This window comes from Lupinus angustifolius, chromosome LG12 (assembly GCF_001865875.1).
Source record: "Lupinus angustifolius cultivar Tanjil chromosome LG12, LupAngTanjil_v1.0, whole genome shotgun sequence".
Lineage (NCBI taxonomy): Eukaryota > Viridiplantae > Streptophyta > Magnoliopsida > Fabales > Fabaceae > Lupinus > Lupinus angustifolius.
Genome location: NC_032020.1, coordinates 6683717 through 6690071, shown reverse-complemented (window position 1 = coordinate 6690071; position 6355 = coordinate 6683717). Strand labels below are relative to the sequence as shown.

The 6355-nt window shown below is 29.5% G+C and overlaps 1 protein-coding gene across 2 annotated transcripts in view; it reads right to left on the bottom strand.

The window, feature by feature from the left end:
* Window positions 1-2007, bottom strand: part of LOC109362544 (dCTP pyrophosphatase 1-like) — an 8943-nt gene extending 6936 nt beyond the window's left edge. Inside the window, exon 1 of one of the 2 annotated variants that reach the window (XM_019608398.1) lies at window positions 2003-2007. The gene's annotated coding sequence lies outside the window, so the exon portion shown is untranslated. The other variant, XM_019608397.1, reaches the window with a different exon arrangement.

Below are 6355 nucleotides of genomic sequence, written 5' to 3'. Positions count from 1 at the left end.
TAATGAAAATATTAGTAAAATCTTTTAATTTAAAATCGTAAAATTCACGGTGTTACAGTTCTTACATGTCCTGCAGATCTCCTCTTGTCAAATTGTCAGGGTAGGCAGAATTTGCAAGCGACATACTAATTGACATTGGGTGCGAGTCAACGACACATTAATAACGGTGTCAGATGTGCATTAAATAATGGGTCAAAGGCATTAATAACATGCCATGAGCATTTATGACATCTGTCACAACTGTACCCATCTAAGGTTGGTACCGAGGAGGTGAGAAGCATTATGCTAGAAGCCCGGGTGTGACTGGAGTGTGAAGGGTTCAAATACATTCCAAATATGCTAAGTCTATAAGATTAGAGGGTGGTTATGAATTTATGATGACAAATGACAAAGGAGATTTAATATATTATATACGTGTCTCTTCTCATCTTCTAAAAAGATTAACACTCATTTGTCCCTTGTAATCAAAGGATACTTGAAATGAGGATATACCAAATCTCATTGGATGAGCATCCACAAACAGCACCAAGGATATCTTATGATCATTACATTCAAAAGGTTCAAGGAAGAAATCATTTGAGGGCACATAGTCAATGACTACCACAATGTTAATTTAACTTATAGTTTAATAAGGAGCCATGGCAAGATAAAACCAAAATAAACAAATGAAACATGCCAAAAATAGATGCCCTGATATGAATTTGAAACATTGTAACTGCATTATCTATTCTTTATGTTTTATTATTATCGACTCTTTAAAAAATTAATACAAATAAATGGTATATAATATATTAAATGTGTATAAATTTTTATACCGACAATATATATTTTAGTATTTGACACCTTTGTATCTACAGAAAAAAAAAAAGCAGAAAATAAATCAAAGCATAAACACATAATCTTTGAGAGTAGGAGAATATAAGTCAATATTCTATACCATCTTACTATAACTTTTGTCTGCCTTGTTTGGTTGTTTATTTGCTCCAACACTGATATATGTCTTTCTTCAGAAACTTAAACATGCCATTTAAAAGATGAGGTATACTGGATACAATAATGCCTCATATGGGTCAGTTACTTAAACTTTATATTGGGACGAATTTTGGATTTTAAAAAAATAAAATAAACAATTAATAATTAATATAAATCAAACAAACATAAATGAGCAAACAAGAGAAAATAAACTATTTTAAACAATTCACAGGTGGGTTTGATTCATTTAAATCCTAAGCCTAAAAGAATTTTATAAATCATCCACCATTCTTATTTAAATGTCATTAACTTTTAAATATAAATAATTAATATAATAATATAAATGAATAATTAATTATATATCAATTGGTATAAATTTTTACACTAATAATACATAAATATTATATTCAACAAACAAACTTTATCAATCATTTAACAATGAGTGTAATTTCTATGCATTATCGGTGTAAAAATTTATACGCAATCACAACATCATTCATTTAAATTACTTTTTTTGAAGAGGAAATGATGATTAAATATCAATAATAAATGATACATTAACAATGTATAAAACTCAAACATCTTCAATACATACATTTTCTCAAGAATCCAAGTTGGAATAATTTACTAATATATTCACCTATTCTTAGGAATGACAATGAAAACCGAACTTGTAGGTACTCGTCCGAACCGAACCCGAAATTAACAGGGAAAGCCCATGTGATTGAGTTCGGGTTTTAGCCGGGTTTAATTTTCGGGTTCAGATTCAGGTTTGGTAGAATAAAGACCCTAACCCGAACTCGCCCCGAAGTAATTTAATTCAATTTAAAATTGAAATTTCTATCATGGGCCTATTGTTTTTAATTTCTAATTTTACTTTACATACTATTGGATCTTCAAACCTAAAAGAAATGAAATAATACAAGAGAGAATATAAATGCTAAATAAAAATAAAACGAAAACGATATCATACTTTCCTTAGTACATATATAATTTTCGGGTTACCCGAAACCCGACAAGTTCGAGTTACCCGAAACCTGACGGGTCCGGAGATTGTATCTTTATTTTTGTATTACTTTTATTTGAGAGTTAATAATATTAATATATAAATAGTGAATGATTTGAATCCTCTCGATACTTTAAATAGAGAGTAAAACTTTGGTGTTATGTGGTTTTAAAACTATGCAACCAATGTCCCCAATAATATTTTGCAATGCTGAACATTTGATTATACAAGCGAATGTAAACATATTATCTATATATCTTAGTTTCTTTTATGCTGAAACACTCAGATTTATTAGCATCTCACTTGCTCATCACTTCGGGAGTACCTAAGTTAATTAATTGGATATTACTTTTTAATTTCTACCATAAAATGCTTATATTTACCCAAAACAAATTATTTAAAAATAAATAAAAAAGGTTTTTACTATTGTTGTGTGCGAAAAGAGATTATCTTGCATATGAAAGTCAAGATTAGGTGCTACTTTATAAAACTATATCTTATTTTAATTATAATGTCTAAAATTGACAATTAGGACTCCTTGAGACCTTACACATGAAGAACGTTGTCACGATAAAATTTAAAAAGAGTCTAATAGAGAAATAGGAATTACAATTCCTCTTTTATTATAATTTATTTTGTATATTAAATAACATTTCTTTAAATCCAATTTAGCATTTCGTCCACCTATATTACAGAGTATCTTCGGGCTTTAGTAATCATATGGACTTTTCTTATACCCGTAAATTGTTTGATTGGTGTATACATTTATTATTAATATAATAAATATTTTTATTATATTTTTGTTTTTGCGTCTAACAAAAGTTTATGTAGCTCATAGTTTTGGGTAAAAATGTCTTATGGTTTTGGTGTGCTTTAATTATTTTTAGGAGAAGAAGTTACATAATACGATCGTCTAAAAGATTAATTGAGGAAAAAATAAATACTTACGACATTTTCTATATTCTTATTGTGATTGTTATTTTTTTATATTTTAGAATTAATTGAGGAGATATTATATTTATATTTTAAAAAAATTAGGAGTGAAAGTGGCACAGTACAACTGTCTAAATGATGAGTCATGGAAAAAACACGAATACTCACGACCCTTCTCAATCATTAGTGTGATTGTTACTTTTCATTTTTATTTTGAGAAAATATTTATTCGCCTTTTTTGTATTTACCAAATATATTTTTTTTACAATTATTTGCTTATATGAAAAGATTTTGTTTGATATTTCATTTTAAAAAGAAAAGTATGACATTACAACCATGCAAGATGATTTGAGGAAAAAGAAGTGAAGCCACAATCATCCTTCATTTTTATTTTGTATTTGAATAATTAGTCATGAAGTGTGATAGAAAAATATTTTGTTTTAAATAAAATTGTTAACTAAACCCCAATTACTAATGATTGAAGACCATGTTAATTATTATTAATAAAAATAGAAATTTAAGAATAGTAATCGTACCGATTAAGAGGAGACAAATTGCAGAAGTGATGTAGCACAAAGAAGAAAGGCATGCCAATACGGGCATGACAAATATAACATGTTTTCTAGAAAAGGGAATGACATTGCCTACAAGGTTCTCCTTGTATTTTTTTATATGTTTTATGTGTGTTAGTGCTGTTTATTTCTTCTATTTAACGGGACCTTTAGCATCGTTTCTTCTTAAGAGAATCCTCCATTAATGAGTTCATTATGACTTTGATTAAATTCGAATAATTGGCACATATTTTTTTAAATTAATATATGTCCACTATTGAGTCTAAAATTAACTCATTTAATTTATTGAAATTATTTTATTTTTGTATTTTAAAAATGAAAATTACGAGGAGAAATTAATTTGAAATGATATCCCCAATATTATTCAGCTAATTAAACTATTTCAAACCTTTTTTATTTGTGGCGGAATACATATCAGTGGCGGAATACATACGAGGAGAATTAGAAATTATTTGATTTCTCAAATCAAAATCTTTCATTTTGTTACATATCAGTGGCGGAATACACCTAGAAGGGGGGTTGAATAGGTGTGGTGGAACTCAATTTCCACTTTTCTGGTTTTTACACACTTGCTGAAAAATGCCAAGTTAATCGATTAAGTACTGTTCATAATCGATTAACCAGTAACAGAAACAGAATGATCAGAACAGCAACTTGCATGGTTATTAACAAACACACAAACAGATATACAACATATACTTTTGTGCAAGATTAAGAAGAACATAGCAAGGAACAAGTATACAAAATATTAGTTCCAAACACGCATTAAAACATCTTGAAATATAAAAGAGAAAAGGATAGAAAAGATTGCGCAGGGATTTTATCCTGGTTTGTTTTGTTGTCCACTGCAAAACTACATTCAGTCCTCCCCTCTGATTTGGGAGATTTTTCTTATTCACTATGAAACACAATGTACGTTAGATACACGCTTCCAAAAACAAAACTTGAATGCTTCCTTCTTGGAACCCAAAGAACTTCGGCACTCTTGGTTTGACCTTTCCCAAAACCGCCTCCCAAGAAAATCTTTCTTATGCGATTCGGCCCCAGCCAAGGTATCGCTCTTTATCCCAAGACCTCCAAGTCTTTGTGTGAAGAACACCTTACCTAACCGCAGCTAGGATTTTCCCAATCCTTGAATAACAATGCTTTGAGTTATGAATGAGTACTTAATACTCGGATATTACAATGAAAATCAAAGCCTAAAACCTAAGCAAGAACTCACAAGACGTCCTAGTCTAATATGAATGTTCATGCATGAGGTTTCTGAAAATATGCAATCTTTAAAGAACTATCTTTTTCTTTTCAAGAAACAAAAGAATCATGCAAGAAAGCTTTTGAAAGAATCATGCAATATGAATATGAAAACTAAAGCCTTAGCATGATCTAATCTTTCTCCTAATTCAACATTTTCTAATAGATTCTAACAATGATGATCTATATCCTTTCTCTATGTGTTTCACTCTTTTTCTTCATTGTCGTTTATGAAATTAAGCCAGTATTTATACAAAACAGAATTTGGCTAAAAAAAGCGGTTTTTCAGTTATGTTGTTAAAACATCAGAAAAACACTTACGTTAATCGATTAACGGGTTACCTTAATCGATTAACAAGTGTAAAAATTCACTTGTTAATGTATGGTAAACTCCATATATGATACATGCTCATGCAATACATGATTTCCAAAATATAATATCTTTAATGCATAAAATCAATGTATTCAAATGCATTGACCTACTTATCATATATTTCTAGATGATGTCTCATTTTAGTGAATTGATTACTTTATTAAGTCTTGTGAGACTCACACCTAGGTTTACCTAACCTAGACTCAATATCTATGGCAACATCTTAGACTTCTAAAAAGATAATAAAGAATTATGACATAAGTCTAATGAGACACCACTTGAGCCTTCGGCATGTTGATTGTTGAGTCATCTTCAAGCTTTAGCTAATTCCTTGTCTTCAACAAAACATAGGCAAACGTTGCTAATGTAATCCTTGACGCTTTGCACTCTCACATTTTGTTATGAAATCAAATCTAATTAAAAATGTTTATATCAAAATGATTCACTTTTATTATATATTTTTAATATTTGTTATTATTTACTTATTTTTATTTTAAAAGTGTGGGCAAGATAAAATTTGGGTGTTCACGGTTTAAATACCTTTTTTATGAAATCACATATGATTAAAAATGTTTTTATCAAAGTGATTCACTTTCATTTTTAATATTTGTTATTATTTATTTATTTTTATATTTAAAGTGTGGGCAAGATAAAATCTGGTGTTCACATTTTAAATATCCTTTTTGTTAGACAAATATAATAGTGAATGAATTAGCCAATTAAGTTTTTTTTTTATAAGCGAAAATGTATTAAAGAAGCACAAGGGATGCTAACCCAATACAAGAGAAGGATCATAAATTGATCTTTTTAGACGAAATAGAAATACAAGCAATTGGGTCATTACACCAATTAGCAAAGAGTAAAGAAGTTGGAGCAACTTTTGATTGAAACCAAGACCAAGATCGGACTTGAATGAGATCCATTATGTGCATAAAACTCATTGGCTTATTAGAGAAAATGACATCATTCCTCATAATCCATATAGACCACACAACAGCAAAACATATCATCCTCCACATCTGAGAGCCACTAGTTCTATGATCAATAGCATCATGCATGTTCAATGATTCAATGATTGTTGTAGGTTTCGGCTCATCAACTTGAAGCCACAAATGAACACCTTTCCAAACAGAAGAAGCAAACTCACAAGATAGAAAAAGATGGTCAATTGACTCGGCATGGTTCTTGCAAAAAAGATTCACTTCAAATCCTCAGTCCTAAGAATAACTTGCCTTTTGAAAAGCTCAA